This window comes from Asterias rubens, chromosome 9 (assembly GCF_902459465.1).
Source record: "Asterias rubens chromosome 9, eAstRub1.3, whole genome shotgun sequence".
Classification (NCBI taxonomy): Eukaryota; Metazoa; Echinodermata; class Asteroidea; order Forcipulatida; family Asteriidae; genus Asterias; species Asterias rubens.
Window position 1 is genome coordinate 20,419,143 of NC_047070.1, and position 25,329 is coordinate 20,444,471.

Sequence of the window (25,329 nt, forward strand, 5' to 3'; positions counted from 1 at the left end):
AACCAGCCACCCCTGGAACAATTTACACCTTCACTTGCCACATAGATACATGTATGGATAATTGCCTTTCCCCTTTGAAGTTGCCCTTGACATCACCAGCACACTGTCTTTAGGGTCTATATCAATCAATAGGGTGACACACCTTCTCTGTGTTATCCAAAACAATAACATCCGGACGTCTGTGAGGTGTTAAACATTAATACCGAACATGCATGCGAAGCATTTTGGACTTTTTAAAGGTGATTGTATCACATTTGAACACATTTAAATGTATGGCAGTTTGTGTCATTTATGCTAATGGCCGTTGCATATTCATTAGTTGTTCTTGAGTAGACTGAAAGCCTCGCGGCAATGGACTATCGAATAAGAAAGGGCGTTTTTGTTTCGGTCACGCGTTAAAAGTACGCTGGTAACATGTTTTCAGATAGTATTGGCGGAACCCAGAGAGTCATTTAACATTCTGAAACGAGTTACCCATTCATACCCCGTTATGATAATCCAATAGGAACCAGGCTGGTAGCACTATAACACCTTCCCATCTGTTTAGAAAGTAATTATGGTGAAGTGCCTTGTGTAAGGGCAAGAGTGTCATGACCGGGATTCGAACCCGCACTCTGTTCGCCCACTTCTCGCCACAAATACCCCCCGTTGACTGAACCGAAGCTCATTGTAATTACCAAACGGTCGTTTGCAATTCTTTATATATAATTCTTTAATATAGGCGTGAAGGAATTCAACTTCTCCGGAAAATCGATGCCTGTTTATTTATTGCGTGCGAGAGTTCGCTGCCAGTCATCGCAGCATCACTAAAGTTAAAACGTCAGTATATTACGGGGTGATAATTTATTGTCAGGGCCGCTTAACGATCGGGTATGTGTGGCCTGTGACAACGCGTACCATTCCCTATGACGTCAATTTTTCTCTCCTATATTTACAATTCCAAAATATCTTTGTGATTATTTGAGTTGTCCTGTAAGGGGACATGTGGGAATATGTATGGAGCAATAAACACAAAAGCAATGCGATCTGGTCAGGTATGTTGAATATTTACTAGAATTAACAACGCGAGTGTGTTAGTGTTTATTTCGATACGGTTCATAACAACTTGAATGTTTAGGAACGTGGGTTGAAAATAGAACTTAAAGGTAGGGTCAAAACGGTTTGATTTTTGTCAACGACAATGTTGGTTTGTATAGGTGCAACTATCATATGTCATAGAAGTCACCCATGAACGTGTCAGTTGAGTACACTTGTTGAGACGGCAGCATAAAACTTTCACGGAATTTTCAAATTCATCCGAGTTCAGCGATATGAACAAGCATTGTGCTTGATCACTGTGGGTACTAGCCGTTTTTCTTGGATATTTTATTTTCATTCACCAAACGTGCACTAAGAGCCTACTATGGGTGCGTGCGTTTAGCTCCCCTGGTGGTTTTTTTTTCGCAGGACGTTCGTGGGTAATTATCTGCACACGTTCATCCTGCAAAAAAACCCGCCACACACCGGGGTCGACCCAGGGAAGCTAAACGAACGCACCCTATATAGTGTAACTTTCTCTCTGTTATCCCCTGAACATGTACCCACCTGAGTCGCTGCCGGCTCTCACTTAACAGCCCGTCATTTCAGTGCCGCATACTGGACATTCAATGTTGTCGAAATACTTTTATTGATTTCCAACCATCTGGGAGGTGGCACTTCGGGCGAAATGATTTCGCAGGATGCCTATGCCATCCATCTTTATAACAAGTATGGCAGGCTTTTAGATTAAAGTTGCAAACTTTCTATTCGAGTAATAATTACCCAATTATGTTTCTAACCTTTAAAACCGTTGACAAACGACCACGTGGGTGTGATACTACTATAAAGACAAATGCACTGTGTATAAACACATTAATTTAGGTACTAGGCAATTACATTCACATGGGCTGTATTGTTTATAAGTTAATATACAAACGTCATTAGCTAGCCACTGGTCGAGTTTGCGAAGGCACCTTGTTGTAAACAAAAAGAGATGTGTTTTTGGACAGGGATACCCAATATAACTCATTGTGATTAATTTGCTAATTATTATGTTGTTTTTGAGCCGACATTTTGACGACACTAACTGGGCTTATTTAATCACAAATTTTTTTCGAGACGGGGAGAAATTCTGTTGTATATCTTTTTTTAAATATCGCAAGGTTTTTAATTATTCGATAGTGCTTTTTAAGATTTATCGGGGTTCATGTCACAGACGATTTGACTATAAAAAAGTTTAAGGAAAAAAAACTAAATACAGAAAGGCAGTTTCGTGAAGGGCTATAATAAACGTTTATTTCTGCTAAAGATAACACACCACCAGGTATGTTCAAACCTTCACACATCGTTGGAAAGTATTTACTTAGGCCTATATAAAAAATAATAAAAAATATAAAAAAATACATTTTTTATGTGTTTTAACTTCCTCTTGGCACTAATATTCTTTGAATGATTAATTTAATTTACCCATATTTTAGACTTCCAATTTTATACAAAGCCAGAAAATATTTAATCCTGCTCCCCAAGAGTAACAACTATCTGTGAAATGCTCCTCGCCACAAAGATGTAACCTTACCTCGAATAAAGAAGAAACTTTTTTGATAATAGTAAACAAACTTTCTTCACCTTTTGTCCGCCAGACGACAAGGCCGTGTTATTTTGAGGCGACACAGACCCGGGATAGAGGGAGATTTACCCGGCTTCAATTTGTCTAAATTAATGACAACATCGATCCTTCAATTTGTCAGGTTAATGCAGGGATCTTGAGCTAATACATAGGAATTCCTCAGACTTGTATCAGCTAGAAATTTGATGTCTACAAAAGAAGAGGAAAAAACTAGAAAACGGACATTTCTCCGAATTAAGACTGAAGTTTGGAATTCTGCCTTATGGGAAGGGCGGCAGCGATTATGCATGCTCTCACATAAAAATAACAAACAAACAAAGACTCTTGAAAAACATGCATACAACATCAAATCATAATTTCAACTCGAAGCAGGCATGAAACTTTTCAGCTGATCAGCTGATTTCCTCTTTTTTATTCAAAACATTGCCATATAAAAAAACTGAAAAGACACTGTACATAAATAGTTAAGGGTGATCGGCCATTTCCTCTATTTTTAGCAATTAGAAAGATGCATGTTTGCTACAGTGATAGGTCTATTAATATTAAAAGTGATACACCACAAATCTGTGCTTCAACTTACACATGCTTGTATGTTGGGTCACAGAAAGTGCGGATACCGGTCTTGGACAATCTTACCGATGGTGTCAGTGAGCTTTAAATCATCTTGCGTCATATAGATGTCAATGCAAACCAGCGTGAGTGTTGAACTATCCTTGTCAATGCTCTCAAAGTTTGAATTTTCTTACAATTCGAAAATAAATTGTGGTGAGAACTCTCACCAGTCATGGCACTTCCGATTGTACTTGAGCGTCTCATTACTCTTGTCAACCTCAGCATTGAACTTTGTATACACTTTGCTAGTTAATAAACCCAGCCTGGCGATTGCGACTGTTGCCTTCAGACTGACGTGAGTTTAGAAGGGAGCGGCCTAGCACAAGCTAGGTGTCACTCAAATCTAGATTGATAAGGGTGTATTTTTTTACTTCCCTATTTTCCTTCTTAACCCTCGGCTACTCCAAGCTGTTTAGGATAGGGTGTAAGATGTTTGATAGCCCCGGAGTGATTTGGACTGCATCAGGCGTGGGTTAGGCCGTCATGTCGTGACTGGTGACGGGCTTAGTCAACTTTCCTCCGCTGATCCTCACCTGTTTACGGAGAGAATTGTCTGAAAAAAAAGGTGGCATTCTCTTATTTTCTTCTTTCCTCTCTGTCTTCACTTAGCTAGATGAAGATGTCCAGCCGTGGTTGGCTCATTCTTGAGTGGAAACTTGCAGCGTATAAAGTTGTCTGCCTGCCTACCGTATTCTGAGACTTGCTTCAAGACGCTTTAGGTGTGGATGTCAATGTTACTGAGATGTTGTGTTCCTTCAAGCTTACTAATGAGGAGATCGTGACCAGACTTCAAGAAGGTAGGCCTTTTAGATTCTCTTTGTCACCATGCAACTTTTATCTAGTTGAATTAAGTTTTACTTATGAAATGAAACACTGCATTCGTTATAATAAAATTTAATAAAATCTTATGTTTAATGGCACTGAACACTATTGTGTTATTACTCAAAAAATTGCTAGCACAAAAAACTGACTTGGTAATGAGCATTGGAGAGCTGTTGATAGTATAACTCATTGTGAAAAACGGCTCCCTATGAAGTAACATAGCATGTGGAGCATTTTAGTGTGGTGCACCCATAGAAGATTCCATGCACACCACTGGAATGAAAAATATTGCTTAACAGTATTGCTTAACATGAACAGAGTTTAACAGCCAAAATTAGATAAAGTAGGCCACTATACACCATTGTGACTGTTGTTCCACTCAATTTTTGATTTGCAAATAAATTTGTCAAGCAGTCTTCTCTGCTAAGCAGCTTTATGAAATCGGGCTCTTTACATAACATAACTTATCAAAAACGAATTGAGGGAGCAATGGTGTGAATATTTGGGCAAGTCTCAATTGTAGACTTTTATCAACTGTGGTCGCATCTGGAAGAGGGCAAAGCAATTGACCTGCGGTATTAGAGTCACTGCCACATCAAATCCAAGGCTTTAGGGGCACGGGGAATGAGATATTATCATCAGACGGCTGCTGGCAATGAGGATTGTAAACAAGATCTGCCAGACGAGAACTCTCTTGTTGTTTCTCTGTACAAGTCCATGGCCTAATTTCATAAGAGCTGTTGAAACAGAACATATTGACTATTTGTCTGCTAAGCAGATATGAGCAGGATACCAGTCATAGATTGTATGTACATGGTAGTTTGGTTGGTAACTACATTCTGGTAAGCATACTTTTTGTGCTTAGCTACTTGTTGTGCTCAAGCAGCTCTATGATGAAATTGGGCCCCGATGGTTCGGCAAGCTAAAATGATAAAAAAATAGTACTGGTAATAGTTAATAAGTTATCGTGTTAGGTTATGTGATGATTCAGAAAACGGAAACGTGGACATGGTAGTACTCATTCTAGGAGCATTTTAAAGAAAATACACCAGTAATTGACTGGCTGTCTTGAGAACAGACTTGGGACTTGTCTTGAAGTACTGATAGCTTGTTCTCATTCACTTGAGAAAAGGACTTCAAAATTCATCTTAGACTTTCTCTGAAGTACTCAAGACTTGACTTGAGATTTAATCCTGGGGAATTGAAACTTTATTTGAGACTATTTCTGTAGTACTTCATACGTGACGTGACTTTGATTTTAGGACTTGAGACTTCGTTTGAGACTTGCTCTTAGCATGGAGCTCCATGCAATTAGGTACCTCAGACTTGAATTGCAATTTTACCCTATTATATATATGGACTTCAGCTGTAATGGAACATTTTTCTTAAGTTACTCTGACTTGATTACATATTTTACCCTTATGACATCATTTTGAGGCTTGGTCTTTAACTACTTCAGACTTGACATATGATTTGAACCAGGGTACTAACAACTTCATTTGAGAGATTTGTACTTGTGGCTTGGTAGTTTGGCTGGTAACCTTATTCTGGTAAGCATAATCTTGCTCTGATTAGCTACCTTTTGTGCTTAAACAACTCTATAAAATTGTGCCCAAATTGCACACATCTGATAACATCTCCCCACTATCCTAAGCATGAACTCCGCATCGCACTTTTCGTGATACCTTGCCTCACCACAAAATGCCAACATTATTATCTCGTCATTTTCTTCCCGCCCTTTTTGTCGCTCGGTGAACCCTGGATTATATAGGTCACTGCCGATACCTCGGTTTAGTGTCACGGGTACCCCAATGGTAGCTTGATGTAAGACCGTTTGTCACTTATTGAGAAAGCAGTGTAAATATTGTGGTCTGAAAGTGAATAGCTCTCGGTCGGATACAAGAGCTGGTCTCGGTGAAACCAGGGACAAGAAACTTTTTAAACAAATTGGGTGCGTGGGAATGTGAAGTACTGAAGTTTATGTCCAGTTTAAATAAAGATATATTGGAATGGTCCATGAGAACTATGTTTAATTTAGCAAACATACCATTACACGTGTGCATGTGCGACTGGTATCCTGCTTATTTTCCCTTAGCAGCAATTTTGGGGCTTCTGTTCAAGAAGCTCTGTGAAATTTGCCTTGTTTTTCCGTTCTTGCTTGTGTAAAGTTGTATTAGTCGTTATTGTGATTTTAAAGGCAGTGGACATTATTGGTAATTGCTCAAAATTATTCTTAGCATAAAAATTACTTGGTAACGAGTAATGGAGAGCTGTTGATAGTATAAAACATTGCAAGAAACGGCTCCCTCTGAAGTAACGTAGTTTTCGAGAAAGAAGTAATTTTCCATGAATTTGATTTCGAGACCTTAGATTTAGATTTTGAGGTCTCGAAATCAAGCATCTGAAAGCACACAACTTCGTGTGACAAGGGTGTTTTTTCTTTCATTACTATCTCGCAGCTTCGACGACCAATTGAGCTCAAAGTTTCACAGGTTTGTTATTTTATGCAATGTTGAGATACACAAAGTGAGAAGACTGGTCTTTGACAATTACCAATAGTGTCCAGTGTCTTTAACCATGGTTTTAACAAATGTAGGAATCGATTTGAGATAAGCATTGTGCAACGTTTGTTGGGGTTGGGGATCTGTCACAATGATGACCACATAACGAACAGGATGCGACACCTTCTGCCTTTTTGACAGGATGATTTAAAAACTTCTTGATTCCATTCTCCGTACTTCAGGCGTGATATTCTTCCAATTGTTTGTGTCCTTTTGGTATAGTTGTCATGGAAAGTCTGTTGAAGCTGTACCACATGTTAGTCTAAGTCAGCCCTTTTACAATTTAGAAAATAGAATTAGCTGTTGCAAACAACTTACCAACCAAAAGGACCGAAGTTATAAATGCAAAAAATAGTTAATGGCCTGACGTTTCGACCCAAGCGGAGTCTTTCTCGAAGACTAAAATTTATTTACTTTTTCCCAAGGACCAAAAGTCATGCCTGGTACTTCCACTCCTACCCCCCCCCCCCTCCCATTCCGCACCTTCCTCCCTCCAATCTGCCCACGCGGCCAGCCTGTCATTCATCTTCACCCGGTGTAACAAGCCTGTCTGTGGAGCCCTGGCGTATGTCAGCAGTCTTGCTAAACAAGTGTGCTTAACCACGTCCCTAGTGGCGTATTACACGACTTAGCCCTCTCGCGACAAACTGCACCCTTGGGGTCTGTTTTCGCTCACCGCCTGCCTACTTGAGTTAGGCTGTGTCTGGGTTGAGAGTTGTTATGGCTTGTGGCTGTTGTGTAGTATTTCTATTAGCTTAGAGGATGCTGCGATTAAGCCGTGTCCGTAGCCAAAGCCGTTGTTTTTCAGTCGGGTACCAATCAGCCTATTTGTAACTACGTTTGTGTAACTAAAGGCCTCCCTGTTCATTGTCATTGTAATACTTTGATTTGGTTTATTCAACAATAGGAACATACCCCTTCACCCTGTGGTACCCCTCAACCCGGGTACCCCTATAACTTGGTACCCATCACCCTGCATACCCCTCACCCTGGGGTTATGTACCCCTCATCCTGTGTACCTCCTCCTCTGAGTACCCATCACCCTCTCACCATGGCGTAACCTTCACTCTAGGTACCCTTCACTCTGGGTAGCCTCACCCTGTGATACCCCTCACCCTGGGGGTATCCCTCACCCATTTGTGGTACCTCTCACCCTGCACACCCGTCACCCTGGGGTAGGTACCCTCATCCTGGGTACCCCCTCCAGGAATACCCCTCATCCTAGCTACCTCTCACCATAGAGTAATCTTCACTCTGGGTACCCTTCACTCTGGGTACCCCTCACCATGTGGTACCTCACACCCTGTGGTACCTCTCACCCTTTGTACACCTCAATCTGGGTACCCCTCACCCTGGGTATCCCTCACACTGGGTTACCCCTCACCATGGGAACCCTTCACCCTACGGTACCCCCTCGGCATTGGTACCGTAACCCTTACCCCGGGTAACCCTATCAATTGGTACCCCTCACCTATGTACCCCACACCCTGGGGTAGGTACCTCTAATCCTGAGTACCCCCTCCCCTGAGTACCCCCATCACCCTGGCTACTCGGTCCCTCATCCATTTCTGATGAATCGTGATTAGTTATTCATGTGATATTCTTGTTCGTGCTTTTACAATCTCCTTTGACGGTAACTTGTTTTTGGGGGCGGTTTCGGTTTGGGTGGGGTTGAGGTGGGTATGGTATGGGGTCTGCTTTTACAATGTACATGTCTAAGTTTCCGTTCTGACCAGTTTCTAAGATTTAATACTTTCGGAAGTGAAGACAAAAGCCCCCTAATGGCTGGTGTTTTATCGGGGCAGGATTACCGCGGGCAATCAACAGGGATGTGAATAAACTGGTAGTCTGTCAGCAGAGGCTTTGCTATGGCATTGGTTCTTGATGACCCCTTCACTCGTCACACTGTGCATACCGATAGCTTTACATCGTAAGGGGCTAAGGCCTTTACACACAAACACTCCACAGTCATACAAGTAAAGTTCTTGACATATTTAATATTGTTCAAATTGCTGGGATGGTGTCCCTCGGAAGGGATTGGAAGTACACGGGAAAAGAGCACAGCAAAACACTTATCGTGGAAGAGTAGGGGTTAACCCCTGCGTTTCTGGTTCGAATAGCAAGCACCCTTGTTAACGAGTTCCTTAGCTTATGAGCTATAGTGATTAAGTTCACGTATGAGGCATCCTTGCTTGGTTTCATTGCCAAAAATATAATATAAAAATATATAATAATATAATATAAATATATACAAAATAAAATAAGGGATCATAAAGCAGGGAGCAGTTAACAAAACCTCACTGAGGATCCAACCAACGCTTGTTGCTCCACCGTGTGCTGTACGCACGTAAAAAACAAGTACCTCGAAATGCACTGTTTCAAATTACATGGAACGCTTTTTTGTTTGGGGGGGGGGGGGCTCAATTGTGAAACTCTACAAAAACTGCACTAACCCTTCGAAGTGTATCAAACACAGTGGCATTTTACACCGTTATTAACGTGAGGTTGGAAGTAATGTTGAGTCCTGACTTGAGAGTCAGAGTCTCGACTTTGGAGCCCCCTCTTTGAAATGCATGACTTACATAACATGCAGAATACAAGCTATGATGAATTTATTAGCCTTTTGTATTCAATGGTCACTTAGTTTGAGTGTAGTTCACATGAGATTGTTCCTCAACTCTCTAGAATAGTCACGGTGTTTTCTTGTTTGTTTATTTATTCGCGTCCTCCTCCTCAGCAGTCCGCTTTGAACTCTCTATGAACTGTTTAAGTAAAGCACTGTTATTAATGGCAAGGAGCCAGATTGTTTTCAACACGGACCGAGTATAGCGTGAATATACTGATGGTGGACGTATATCGCGCACGTGTTATGATTTATGACTAGTGGAATTCCAATATTAAAGAGTAGGATTTAATGATGTAGCTTTGATTGTGTCAATGTCCCCAAGAAAATTGCCCTCTACCAACAATAATAAAGAATATGATTTGATGACGTAGCGTGTAATTGTGTCAATGTCCCCAAGAAAATTGCCCTCTACCAACAATAATAAAGAATATGATTTGATGATGTAGCGTGTAATTGTGTCAATGTTCCCAAGAAAATTGCCCTTTACCATAGCATCCTCGCAGAAATAGAAGATAATTAAAGAAAGTCGAGATGTTCTCCATGAACATACCACAGTTGAGTTAGTATTTATTTTATTGAGATATCGCCGAAAAATCCGGAGCGAACAGAAAGAATAACCTTTAATATGAACACACCATCTGAAAAACGTTACTGACAGTAACGCTGTTCAGGTTCAAATATCGGGTCATGAAAGCTTTTATCTTTTTACATAATCCTAAATACTTCGAAGTGAAATGCTTCTCAAAATGACTTATACCATCGGAAGCTGCTGCAGGCTTCTAACCAAAAGATTGCCTTTGATTTTAAGAGCGATCACCAAAATACCTTAAATTTCAATTCAATTTCAATATTTTTATTTAGCCTATTTCATCACAGTTTACAAGTAAAAAGTGAAGACAAAAATTCCCATAAACTATCTTTAATAGTACCGGTGTTCATTACAGCAACATAGTTCTTATTTTCGCAAGACACCCGTTATCCCCATACTGTATCTGCAAGCAGTCCACGATATTGCGACCAAAGGTTGCCTATGTAGGTCAGGTCACTAAATCAGAGGAAATCCCAGCCTAATACCAACCGGCAAATCGTCCTATCCGAAACAAAAGATTGGGTATAAAGTTTGCCCGCTCATAAAGACCTTATGATCTTAAGACATGAAGTCGTAAGACACTAAACCAACGCCCTGGAATGTTCACTCTGTGGCCTCTTGGAGAACAATATCTTTTGTCTTCTCCCGTAGTTGGAATTTGGAATCCGAGTTCATACCTTTTCTTTTTGGCAGATGGTGAGATGAGCTTGATTTAAGGGATTTCTTGAGGTTCGTGGAAGTATGCCGTGGGGCGGAAGGGGGGATTCCAGCACGATGTGTGGACGATCTTTTCAACTCTTCTTTCTTCTCTCTAGCCTATTCACTTCACTGGAGGCTAAAAGCCTCTTCACCAACTCTCCATTTCACTCTATCATGAGGTCTGTTGTCAAGCAATTCCCCGCTGTGTACTCTGTTTTCTGTCCCTCTTTCCTTATTCGGTTTCTTTGAGTCCAATTGGTTTTTTTATTTTATTTTTGTATGCAAGTTCGCCCCAAACAAGGCTATCCATACGACTATTTTTATACAGAGAGTGCACTGATTTTGTCAAGATAGTGACTAGCGCCCTCTTGTGTCAAGCACAGTTTTTTCCCCACCTCATTTGTTGAAGGATCCTAAAAACGGTCGTGACACCATCCTAAGAACTCCTCAACTCTTCGAGAATTCCCGTGGGCATAGAGGGGAAATGCTGTGTCCCGGCTGCAAATTGGCACCAAGTTGTCTCCACACTCACAATAGGGGTAAACTGCGCTCAGGGCATGCTTCAATAAGAACCCCCAAACCCTCCCACCAATTTACCCCCATCTCGTCCAACGGTCGCCTGGGCTGAATAAACCTCATTTGAGTCCCGCTGGTACCCCCATTCTTGTTTGAAAACCCCCCTAACCATCTCTCTATTTACCTTACGATTATCCTCCACTTTCTAATTTCGCGGACCAAAGAACCCACCTTAATTGCTGGGGGAAATTGAGTAAAGTTTCACGCACGCACAAATGTTCTTGTTTCAACAATTGACTTAATTCGTTGGAATTGTCCAGCGTGGTATCAGTTAACTTGTAACAGAAACACCATCCATTTGCAGTTGATTTGCCCTTTTAAGACATCGCTGGCACGCAAGACCTCATAAAGTTATTTAAAGGGTGGGTTCCTTTGCAATTATATAAACCCCTCAACTGCTTTCTGTGTCATGATCCGTAAAAGATGTATACCGTTCATTGCCCCCAGCCCCCACCCCCTCCCCTCATCCCATGTCGACATTACTTTAACTTATACAATATGCTTGACCAGTTTCCTCATCGTGTTCAAAAACTTAGTTTAGTCCTGAAATTCGTTCAATTCATTTGCCAACCAAGCATTTTGTTAGCTGCAAGAAAGATTGTCTTTACACGGTTTTTAGGCTGAGACAAAACATGAACACTGCCTGCCTATTTTCTTAGCTCTCTCAACCCTAATCATACCTTAAACCGTGGAGCAATTAAACAGTAGCCCCTATCGAAAAACGTGAAATATGACAACGTAAGAGGAAATCCAAAGTAGAGGCTTTCAATGACTCCAGCATTGTTTTGCTCCATGCTCATGGGTTTAAATTAATGGTACTGGTATAAAAGTATGCACTCCTGCTGTTCGTTGCCAAACTTTTCTATTTACAACACTACAAATGGTAAATTGTTGTAAAATCATTTCGGTTGTAAAATCTAGTCAAAGAAGTTAAAATCTAGCATTTTTAATTGTATATATTTTTCCAGTGCCGCCTTCTTTCCTGATTCTGTTTTGACGATAATAACTGGGTGGTCTTTTCCTTCTGTTAACGAGTTAATGGGGATGTACCCGGAGTCAGTTTGAAATCAAAATGCGAAACCTTACCAAGAGAGCCTGTACTAATCCAAGTAAATTTCCCCCCACTCTTAACTTGTTGTCTTTAGTTCGGTTGTTTGTCATTTACCCCACGACGAAGACATGAGAGAGAAAGGGGGGTCCAATTCTCAATCCTCATGCGGCAGTGAGTTTTGACCACGTGCACCGGTATAACCCTTGTCTGTCTCCCCCGGTCTCCCCTTCCACACACGGCACATACTGCCGTCGGATTAGCGCTTCGTACCCTCGGGCCTTCCGTCTTGTCACGCTACAGGTCGGTATCAATGTCGACGAATACGACTCCCCAACCTTGGGGACTGTTTGGTTTGTTACTTCTTGTGACGTCAAAAGAAAGAAAAACAGGGTTGTATACAACTAAGCACCGGTTGGGTCCAGTTTTTCTTTCATCATCATGATCATCATCATTTAGGCTGTGTTTATACATGCAGTGTAAGATGTAATAGCCCTTAGTAAATGCAATTCATTTCTATTTCATGCAGTTCTGGTCAATGTTTTCTTGATCCATGTCGAACAAGCTGCATGTCGACAGAGATTTCGGTTTTGCTCGTCTTCAGCAAAGCCTGAAACACAACTAAAAAAAACGATCATTAATTTTACTACAAAATAATAACTCTTGTCTGCATTCGTGCGTTTCTTTGAAATATTTCCTTAAAAAAAAAAAATAAGAAGAATACTGGATTATGCCAGGAAAAGGAGTTCCTAAGCATGTTGGTTCTGAAACAATCACAGATGATATTGTCGATGTATTTTAGACAACCTTTTGGGAACGCTGATTTGAGATGATTAGACGACAGACGTAATATTAGACGCTTCGCCACCAAGGTTCCCTGTAATTTGTTTTGATTGCCAACTCCCAATTTAAACTGACGTGTCTAAACTTGCATTAATTATAAATTAGGCTCGTGTCACCGGAGCAGATAATTCACTGCGGTGATCAGCCATGGAGAAGGGGAAACTGATAGATTAATTGCTGTTCGATAGTTCTCTGAATGACAGATGAACATGGCAGTCTGGTTTTTGTTTTTCTAAAAATGTAGGCTCGATGTTTGTCTGAGAAACGCGGCCTTTGTTAACTCCTCGGTAGCCCACTCAGTAGAAAAAGTAGAACGGGTAAATGAGATGTGTTTGTCTGTAGATAGATAGACGAGAATCATGTCTGTACACTAAACAAGACATCATGGTTAGAAATTGACCCGGATCCGGGTTCGTTGGTCCTGACCCATTGTGGGTTAGTACGATCCGGAAATGGTGTCCCAGACATTAGTGCGGGAAAACGTGAGATCTGTTGTCAGGAGACAGATAAACGAGAACAAAGTCTGTACACTTAAAATTAATCCGGGTTAGAATCGACCCGGTTCAGGTTCCCGTGGGTCCTGACCCATTGTGGATCATTTATGTCCCGGAATCTGTGTCCTAGACATTGGTCAAACTGACGCAGAATCTGGGTTATAAATCCAATTGTTTAAACAGTTTATGGGTAAGCCTAACCAACAACAGGGTCAAGCCCCTTGGGATCCGGAATCCGGGTCAATCTGACCCTGGAGTGTTTAGGAGCAAGTTCGATCAGCGAAAATTTTTCAACCACTAGTCAATGTTCCTGTTACATATGCATGAAATACATCCTGGATCCAGGCAAAATCGCCAAATGGTCGACAATAGTCAACTTACGTCCCTTGATCGAACTTGCTCTAGAGTACGATGGCGTTATTAGTTTAGGAGGCAACGGAGGCATTTGCCTCCGTTGCCACTGGTGGTGGTTCCCCTTGAAATGTTCAAATAAAGGTTCCTCAGAGGTGCACCCTGTACTAGGGAAGATGCCTTGGTGCCCTTGCCCTTTCTATAAATGAGCATCAGACCTGAAAATCGGAAATCGGTGAGTGGACATTGTTGTCCACTGACAAAAGGAAAAGCCCAAAAGGAAACAAAACAGAAAAAGCAAGTAAATTTGTTTTCATTTTGTATATCTAAACCCCTGGCCATTTTATAAGATAAGTGCATCTAGCATCGATATTCTATCAATTAAATATAATCGATAGCGGAATAGTTGGCATACCAGGGGTGCTCCTGTGGAGGGGCTTAGCCCACGTAGGTGGAGCCATGAACAACAAGAATGTGCATTTTACAAATATCACTTAATAATTCATTGTAAGCCTTTAAGAGAAAATCGAGAAATCAAAACACACGACGATAACCGAACTGTTTGTTCAATTTTTTTTCTTTCTCTGGGATATGTGAATTTAAATCCAGTTGAAGTAACTTACTATCCTAATAAAGTACATGTTTAGGAGATCGTATACCACTGGGCATGTAATTATACCAAAGTTGATTACTATTCTATCTAGTATAATGAAACTAATGATGTGTCATAGTAACTCAATCACTGTCGCTCGCAAGCCTGGGGAAACCTGTAAACAAGGGTGCTCGCTGTGAACCAGAAACACTGGGGTTAACCCCTCTCTTCCGTGATAAGTGGTCTGGGTTATTTTACTCGCGCTTCCAATCCTAGCATATGCGGGACCTACGGCTTAATGTCCCATCCGAAGGGCAAAGCAATTAGGACAAGTATGTTGACTAAGGACACGAGTGCCACAACCGGGACTCGAACCCACCCTCTGCTGTCTAAAAACACCAGAGCTTTAGTCTGGTGCTCTTGTCTTAGCGCTTGTCATACACGTCGAGTCTCAGCACCCATGCCACCCAACCGCTCAGCCAGCCCACCCGCGGTCACCCGTACTAGACTTGCAACGAAGTCTTGTCAGTAACTGCCACAATAATTAAGAAGTCCTAATCACATAATTAAAAACCCAACTTCTCCGCCTAATATCCGCAATTCCCCCTTGACTTTCTTATTTTGTGAAGTCTATGGTTGTTTTATAACCACACGATAACAGGTTAAGAAAAAGTCTGTATACGGTGAATGGAAATCGATCACATCTTCGATTTTGTTCTTCGCACAGCGCCAGCAAAACTCAGTACAGTTTCCTTCAACCACACCCTCTGAGAAACTGTCTTAAAAATGACAAAAAATTTCTCTTGTTGATGTACCAGGCATGCATGCATTCGATTTCAGGTGAGTTTCAGTCTGATGTTATGGTGGTGGGGAAAACAAGTGGGAACGGGTTGGGGAAGTTTTTAATGAGCTCGCTTGGCTGATGCAACTCAAGCTGCGTTAATTCCTGCAAAGGCCTTGGGTTTGGATAAAAGAATCGGAGGCAGAAGATGGACACTGACCCTTTTTGTCGCTTTGTAGCGAGTCTGGTGGCAAAGGGCCTGATCATGCAGATGTAATGCGGTGCCGTGTTGGGCCACTAGGCAGTGGGACTATGCCCATGCGTAGCTTTATGGTTTAAGGAATTCTGCCAACATTCACGGAGCAGAAAGTTTTAAAAATGTACATTGGTCCTCCAAAAAAGGGTGAGAGATAAGCTGCAAAACTTGTAGCAGGTACGATATAGACCTTTTATCACGGAGTGGCCATCTTGATTTTACTCCATTACAACTCATTGTAACCAAACTGAGGCTGGACGGAGTAATAGTCTGGTGCCCTGTTTGTGGAATGAATGTTAGCATTCAATACTGTTATGGTAACAGGGAACATGACCAAGATGGTGACAGCATGGTAAAGGTCTATTAACGCCTTGAGCGTCATTACTGAGTGACGCATATGAGCCCTATATAAGAAGCCACTATTATTAATACGATCGCCGCAAACTGCTAGGCATTATAGTGCACATATCCTAAGCTATACGTCAAGGTGCTCAACAGCATTATAATCCATGTTTCTCAAACTTTCTAATCAAACTGGGAAACACACGACCCCGATCTGCTTATATTATTGATAAGGGGTTAATCCAACACCATCTCACCCGGCATACTACCATTTACAATAAAACCTGGTTTGTGGGAGAAGCAATTATGGTGCAGTGTCTTGCCCAAGGACACAAGTGTCATGACCGTGAATCGAACCCACACTCCGTTGACTATAGCCTTAAGAACTTAAGTCTGGTGACCTCGACCGCTTCAAACACTGCCGAAGATATTAAGAAATTCGAGCGTTTAACTTTGAGTTTATGCACTTAAAGTGTGCGCCCCAAGTTGCCTGATTCCCATAAAAGAACGTTCTCGTATAGGCTTGTAGACACACTATATAAACCACATACCCTCTTGAACCGTGCAATCAGTTTGAGAACTTGTGACCGAAGACAGAGAGAACGAAACGTCGAGTTGTTAAGCAAGATGTTCGCTTCAGAGCTGTTTTCGTTTCATTCAATAAACCGTTCTAAAGGAACGCTTGCAGTTCCCAAACCGTAACAACAACAGTCACAATATTTCTTTATGGTGTGGATTTTGTCATTGATCGCACAGGTATGTCCAGTCGTAATCAGACAGATAGACAAACAAAGCCAGTCATTCTCACAGCAGTAAAGGGGATTTTATGTATTGTTTAGGCATAACTTACATACCGTTATCGTTAAGTGCCCTGCCCCCGACGGTCCCAAATATACACCCCGAATTACACCCATCCAAGAATCCCCAATGACTTGGCGATAGTGAAGTGCCTCATCGTTGGCTTTAGGCTAACATTGGTTTAGGAATCACGTCACTCTTTCTTAAAGGCAGTGGACACTATTGGTAGTTACTCAAAATAATTATTAGCATAAAACCTTTCTTGGTGATGAGTAATGGGGAGAGGTTGGTGGTATAAAAACATTGTGAGAAACAGCTCCCTCTGAAGTGCCATAGTTTTCGAGAAAGAAGTAATTTTCCACGAATTTGATTTCGAGACCACAGATTTAGAACTTGAGGTCTCGAAATCAACCATCTAAATGCACACAACTTCGTGTGACAAGGGTGTTTTTTCCTCTCATTATTATCTCGCTATTAAGTTCGATGACCGATTGAGCTCAAATTTTCACAGGTTTGTTATTTTATGCATATGTTGTGATACACCAAAAGAGAAGACTGGTCTTTGACAATTACCAATAGTGTCCACTGTCTTTAATAAAAAATCAGATAAAAATACAGCCCAAAAAGCCAATTAGACTAATTTCCATTGGGGTTCTTACGACAGGCCTGTCATTAAACGAAGGCAGAGACAATTCCGTTGCCCCTTGTTCTTGGTATTGGTTCCCCTGCAATGTCCAACACACTGTTCCAAATGGAAGTGCCCTTTGTAAATTGAAAACGGCTTGCCCTCATCTCAAAAATAACATTCCTGTACGAGAATCAGTGTTGTTTGATTTTTACTAGACTAAAACAACTTCCGGCTCAGAATGGAAACGGATTATGGGTCGCAGAGGGGGGGGGGGGGGGGTAATATTTCAGGCTGACCCGAAACCAAGCCAAATAATGTGAATTTTGACTCGGACTCCGAGTCGGTGTTTCATCAGCGATCAGCGTCATGTAGTTTTTTTTTATTCCAGGGCATACTGATCCAGAAATGGATCAGGCACCATTGGACTAGGCATCTTGGTAAACTCCGGGTATCTTGGTGATCCGGGTATCTGTGTCAGCTTTGACCTGGGGTTGTTAAGAGTGTGCGCACGATGAACCATGGGGTATTGCGAATTGTATAGTTAGTTTTATTAGTTTGTTATAATATATAGATTTTCATTCCTCTGTTGGTTATATAGTGGTACTCCTGAGGCAGGGTTGGATTTCACAAAGAGTTAAGACTAGTCTTATCTTGAGTTAGAAAGAGTTACTCTCTTGTTGTTATCATTATGCGGAATATTTCTGTCTCAAATATATGTTTACAATATTTTGATTGTATACCAGAACTACCGCAACAAAATCTGTAACCGTCCCCACTGTGTGCACTCAACGGTAAATTTCACTGGCCGGTTTAGCAAAGAAATGTTCGTCGAGGATTGGAGCGTTGCCGAATTTGATAAAAGTCAGAAGCAAAATCGAAACAAATTTACACATTATATTGTCTTTAAACTTCAACAGCATTTATTAAATCTTCTACTCGACAAATAAAATTGCAATTAATTGTTATAAGTCATCCTTGCTTTATCTTTGCGTAATATGTTCGCGTTGACCAATTAGAACTAACGTGGGATAATCTCCTGTTAAGTCGGTGCGGGGGCTGGACGTTAATCTCCTCTGCAATCGGCTTAGCGACTTCCCATCTCAGTCCTATGAGCCAAAACGCGTACAGGTCATCATGAGGGGAACCGAGGGTGTCGATGTTTGGACACTTAACAAGTCAATGTTAAAATGATCAGTATGAATGCTTGGTGCTTATGTACTTTGAGGCTTTTCCCCTACAGCTTTGTTGGTTGTGTATTGGTGATCCGCTTTATTATTAAGAGGGATTTTGAAGGTTGACGCTAATTGACGGATGTTTAACAGGTGTCTGATTGGTTACCTGGAGATATTGGTGTAACATGAGCTGCAGTTTTGCCAATTTATAGACAAGTATGTACCCTATCTTGATTCAAAGATCGTGTCTGGCATGGTGGCTACGTCAAGGGCTACAGCTAGACCGTAAATTGGGGTTAGGGTGGGGCAGGTGCCCACCTCAGATATGCGGACACATATACCGTTTGATACTACAATTATTTAACTTTTCTAACATGGGGTGATTCAAATGATTTAGAGTGTTTACAGACATTGGACACTATTGGTAATTGTATAAGACCGTGCTTCTCTTTTGGTGTATAAAATAACAAACCTGTGAAAATTTGAGCTCAATCGGTCCTCGAAGTTGCGAGATAATAATGAAAGAAAAATTACCCTTGTCACACGAAATTGTGTGCGTTTAAATTGTTGATTTCGAGACCTCAAGTTCTAAATCTGAGGTTCTAAATGTAAATCAAATTTGTGGAAAATTACTTCTTTCTCGAAAACTAAGTTACTTAAGATGGAGCCGTTTCCCACAATGTTTTTTACTATCAACAGCTCTCCATTACTTGTTACCAATTAATGTTTTATGCTAATAATTATTTTGAGTAATTACTAATTGTGTCCACCGCCTTTAAATTGACGGACAATTATTAGTTTTTTTTTAAATGACCAGCTAGCTACCACACGTTTTCAGACATGGTTTTGTTGCGTATCTCGGTAGCAAGACACCTGCGTGTGAAGGGTCGACCCAATCGATCGTTGGTTTTTTTCTCTCTTTGGCAATCTCTGATGGTTGTGTGCCCACAGGATTACACCGTGGTAAGGAACTAGGACTTGTATGCTAACCAGAAAGGAAAACAAAATACTCAATTTGAAAAGAAGTGTGTGTCTTGCCTTGGTTGTTTTAAATGCGTAACAAAACTAAACCAACAACAAAAAAACAAACCAGCATTTTCTATTGATCCTTATATTTTCTCAGACGCCGTCGAGAGCTTGCAATCTCTTGGTAATACGGATTCGCGTGCAAACATAAAAATTCTATTTCCATTACCCGCTAAAAAAAGGTCCCCATTAAATGCAATCCTTAAATATTTACACGGTCATGCTGATATTTGAATTGTCAATTAACCGATGTCGTAAGAGTGCGTACGGGGTAGTACGCCGTCAACGCAAACTAAAGTTGTGCCCATTCTCTCTGCGGCTAATCGTATAAAAGTTCTGCTCCTCATTTCGTATACTATGTGCCAAACACCAAACAAGGAACACTCCAGTGGTTGACTTTTGCCTATTTTAAATAACGAACGTCAACTTAAGAATAGCAACCCCTAAAGCTGCTTTGTTAGAGAGCATCGATGTATTTTAGATTGTGAGGGAACATCGATCCGGTTCTGTTTATAATCCTTTGGGGAGAGAGAGAGGGGTCCGGTGTGTGTACGGCCGGCACATTACCGAGGATTTTAGTTCGGAGCGGACGCATCCATAAACCTTCCCCGGGGTTTGGGCTCACCTTTCCCCGTTGGCAAGCTTTACTTGCAAGCCTCTCATCTCGTGAACTTTCACCATAGATTTATATAATTCTGGCATCACTTCAACCTTCGATGCATCGTGGATTTTTTATTTACATCTACCCAAGAAATTACTTAGGTAAGTCGGTTGTCAATTACTCACTGAACTATAGTAACGCAGTGTCATTTTCGGTGGACTGATTTATAGATGTTTCCAACGAAATGATTTGCAATTATCAGACAAATTCTACAATTGAGTTCAGCTGATTAAACTTAATGAAATGAAAAACACAAAACTTGTATCCGCACGAGGTTATTAGTATTAACTCATAAACAAACCACCCGTAAGCCACCGTGTCATTTGACTTAGCACAATTCGCTCTCCGATTTGCGGGTTCTTTTTCTGTTTTCCTTTTGCGGAGGCAGCCCATCCTTAACAAACTCATAAAAAAACTGTGTTACGAACTGCATGTAATGAGCTAACCCACGAAGGTACTGTGTGATTATTGCGTCATTCGATGCTACTTGTGCGTTGTAGCGAACCGTGGTTCCTTTTTACAACTTTTTAGGCCAGCCGAGCGAGCAAGGCCCTGGCGATTTTCCGCCGTTCTAGAGACGAATTGAGGCCGGCAACATCAAGCAAAACGACGGCATTGTTGATCAAACAAAGGTATCGCCGGAGTTGTTGGGCTGCAAACTCTGTAAACCAAATGTTTGCCTCACCCCTTTAGCTGGTCCTAGTAGTGTGTGTTAATTGCTTGCACCCCTGGTTAACCCCACAACTAATCAACAGTTTGAAACATTCGGCCTTGACGTGTGTACGTTTGTATGCCTTTTGAATTGATGCAAGACTGCATTTCGCATCACACTAAATATTATTTATATGCGTGCGTTTGTTTGATAAGATACTCTTCCCATCAAGGGAATTCAGCAAACTCCCCAACACACGGGGGTATAAACACCAAGCTGGCAACAGCCAATCTCTCCTATTCAATCAATCTACGATTATGAATTGAACAAAGCAAGAAATTGTGATTAAAGTAACTGGACGACAATACTTATTCTCGCCATTGTGAAGTCAGCGGTTGGCTTGGTAGGATTCAAACCCATAACCTTGTGATTGCAAGTCCTGCAGTCCAACCACTTCAATAGAATCGTATAGAATGGAATGGAAACGTACATCAGAGATTCTTGTATACACTGAATCCAACTTTAAGATCGAAACGTCAAACAACTTACTACCCCCCCCTATTTTTACAACCATTTTTAACAAGTCACAGGAACGCAGTTCTGTGACGGTTTTCTTCGAATTCGATGATAAACCAGCTGACATAATGTACATATAAAGGAATAACCTATAAATAAATAGTAAACTTGCAGGTACAACCATGTGTACATCTCTTTTGTTGGAGTGTTGGCTCTAAAAAACAGCCGGTGTATAGTCTCGACGTTTCGAGTAGTATATTCTGCTCATCTTCAGTGGATGTTTTTCTGTTCTGTGATGGTTTTATGCAGTGATAATCAAACCATGGAGGAATACCAACTGACAACAAATTCATACCATATAGGCCTACAACTCCTTTGATAAGTGACTGTTGATGAGAAGTCAATCAGTCGATATTTTGCCGGCCCATCAAAGCTCTTACATTGGCGTCTAGTGGGCTCATCCCTTGAATAATTAACGAGGGATGATGCGGGGATTGTTGTCCTTGTCTTGTCACGCACCCCCCTTAGCACTATGAGTTACTCGCTGCTTAAATGATTCGAACTGCCTCACCTCCAGCTACTGGGCAATCTCAGTGGTCTAGTTGGTAAGACACTGCTCTAGAATTGCAAAGGCTGTGGGTTCGAATCACACTTGAGTAATATCACTTTGATTGTTTTCTCACATACCTTGGGAAAGTGCAGAATACACAGGTGCAAGGGTAAAACCAAAAATTATTACTTGGTGTTACTTTTCCCCCTTTCTATTAAAATTTTTCAGCCACTGTGTTGAAGGCAGTGGACTTCTCATGGGGAAATGCTCGCATAATGGGGAGATGTTGACGGTATAAAACATTGTGAGAAACAGCTCCTTCTGAAGTGACGTAGTTTTGAGGAAAGAAGTAATTTTCCACGAATTTGATTTCGAGACCTCAAGTTTAGAATTTGAGGTCTCGAAATCAAGCATCAGAAAGCACACAACTTCGTGTGACAAGAGTGTTTTTTCCTTTCATTATTATCTCGCAAACTCGACGACCGATTGAGCTAAAATATTCACAGGTTTGTTATTTTAAGCATATGTTGAGATACAGCAAGTGAGAAGTGTCTTTAAGTGAGTACATTTTTAGACGTAGTAATTAAATCATCACCAATGTGAAACAAAACCCTGCCCAATTTAAACACAAAGTCTTTCTCAACTTTGGTTTTGTCTATTCCCAATCGCGATTTCAAACGAAGGTTGAATACATTTTTTTTAAGGACAGATCCTATATGAGGGAATGGATTATTGTAAAAAACCTTGAAGCGTTCACAATTAGTAATTGCTGGAAATCGATCGGTTACCTTGCCAGCGAGATTGACTCCTTGTACATTCGAACAAAAGAGACAGTTGACTTTCCCCAATGGTTGGTGTCTAATTATTGTTCATGTAAAGACGCTGTGTAAAACACTTTTTATTAAAGGCAGTGGACACTTTTGGTAACTGTCAAAGAATAGCCTTCACAGTTGGTGTATCTCAACTTTTGCATAAAATAACAAACCTGTGACAATTTGAGCTCAATCGGTCATCGAAGTTGCGAGATGTATACATGTAATAATGAAAGAAAAAACGCCCTCGTCACACGAAGTTGTGTGCGTTTAGATGTTTGATTTCGAGACCTCAAGTTCTAAATCTGGGGTCTCGGAATCAAATTCGTGAAATTACTTCCTTCTCGAAAACTACGTTACTTCTGAGGGGGCCGTCTCTCACAATGTTTTATACTTTCAACAGCTCTCCAATACTCGTTAATACTTGCTCCAATACTTGCTAATTCTACACTTTGATTTATAAAAAAAAAATTGTATCATTTTGTTTTGACGGCACGTGCTGGAGTCAAGACGTTCGCCACGACCCCCGTACCAAACACCTGGCAATCTCTCCAAAAATAACCCTCTCATGCCGTACCTCAAATATGTACCGTGCCCACTAAGTCGAGCAAACAACCTAACCTGCCTGTTATATGGCCCATCAAATGTTTGGACACCTTGACATGACTTGTTGACCGTCTTTTCTGGCCCGGTGACGGTATATGCCGGGTAAGTGCTTGCTCAATGACTTAACATACATGGCTTTTCTGTAACAGCCTCGCGCTGTTATGCTCTGGAAAAACAGAAAGTTTTTTTCTGTAGTAGCGAATTGCCATCCTCGAAAATGATCCTGATTTTTTTTAAGGATTCACTTTTTTGAAATCGAAGAAAAACAAATTTGAAAAGTACTGCGCCATTGGCATTGATGACGTATTTATACAGTTAGGAGGGGTTGGGTTCCATGTGTCATCACCATGATCACCGAAGGTATGCTGGATTGTCTGGACGGTACCAGTCTATATTTGATTGTTTAAAGATGTTCTTATTTCACTTTCAAAAACTCCCTGGATTTTTGACCCGATTCCGGATTCAATGGAACCGGACCTACTTCTCTAGGAGGCTGACCCGGAAACCGGTTCAACATTTTTATTTTTATTTTAACTCAAATTCTGCGTCAGTTCAACACAAATTCCTGGTCATATTGACGAACAATAGGGTCAGATCCCCTGGGACTCAAAATCCAAACACATTTGTTATTATATGGTTTTTTCGATGAAACGAAAATAGGACTGTTCTCCAAAATAATATCTCAAAAATATATTTTTCCATATAATATTTTCAAAATCTTCTCTCTGAATATAAAGTTTCTACAAACTTGGCCCCTTATGGTATCAGACTTCGCTTTATTAATACATATATCTACATGTCTAGTTGTGTAGCGAAATGGTAGAAGTAAAAACAAATGATAATAAGATGTGGGGACTCAATGTTATTGAATAAATAAGTGGTACCTTTGTTTACATTTATCAATACATTTCTTTGTTTTCACGAGCTGAACATTTTGAAACCCCTCCATCTGGAAGAAATTGCTTACGTGAAAACGAAAATGATTTGTTTGTATTTGCAGCTTCGGTTCCTTCACCATTTGTTCTTCCTTTCTAAGACATGGCCTTGGTAAATTGTTTGATATTTGCCTTGTCACGGTGGAGTTGTCATATCTCTAAGCCAGACATTGTTTTATGACGCATCTTTAAGATGTTATTTCTTACGCTTTGGTAGTCACATGCTCTGCGTCCAGTGTTGCGCAATCCACCAAGAATGCACACTTTCATTTCGAGCATCATTGTTTAATTTAAGTCTGAAAGCTTACTGGTTGTTCTTTCGTCGTGTTTTGTGTACAAATCGTGCCTGCAGGAAGTCCAGGGATGGATTAAACAAAGAGCTATAGTCTTATCTCGAGTTAGAACTTGGCTTTAGTGTGTCATACCTCCACAAAAGTCCAAGGCCTATTCCTAGGCTATGACCATCTTTGGTGTTCGTTTTCCTGGTTTTATTTTGTTTGTGTTTCACCCACTCACACCAAAGCTATATTCCTATCGCGTGTTGTCCCCTAAACCAATTCTTCAAGTCGAAAGGGTGCTGTACTGAAATGATAGCATGTGAGGTCATTTTGATTGACATGGCCTTCCTCTCCCGGACCTGTTCACACACAGGTCACGATAATATAGAAAGTTTCCTCTTCTTTACCCCCTGACTTCATGAACGTAAGGCTTCAGCCTGAGAGCGGGCTAACGTCCGGCATTGCCTCCCGATCCCCTTGCCGCTTTGAATATCATTCTGTCATGGCTCATTAATTTGGTCGCTAATTAGCCGAGTGTTTATTTATTTTTGTTTGTGTTTGGCACGCACGCAATCCTCCGTCTTGCCGGTCCGTCTTTTTTACCTCTTCCTGTCTCCCCCTGGAGGGCTTTTCGTTTACTTTAGTTCCATTCAACGCCCGAGACATCCCTTCTGATTGGCTGACTCTGAGGTGTATAGCAGGAGAGCCCCTACCACGCATGCTCACACCAATCATCTGGCAAAGTGTTTTTCCACCCCTGAGAGGGCAAATCCCACGTGCCTGTGTGTATCATTCACTAGATAATTACTGGCTATTTTAAACACGCCAGCAAGTGCCCTCGTAGTAAAAAACCAAGTCC

At 41.1% G+C, this 25,329-nt stretch overlaps 1 protein-coding gene across 2 annotated transcripts in view; it reads left to right on the top strand.

The window, feature by feature from the left end:
• Positions 1-25,329, top strand: part of LOC117294565 (uroporphyrinogen-III synthase-like) — a 78,933-nt gene that overhangs the window by 49,095 nt on the left and 4,509 nt on the right. For both annotated transcript variants that reach the window (XR_004519554.1, XR_004519555.1), the window contains exon 9: positions 3,866-4,053. The gene's annotated coding sequence lies outside the window, so the exon portion shown is untranslated. The remainder of the gene's footprint in view (positions 1-3,865; positions 4,054-25,329) is intronic.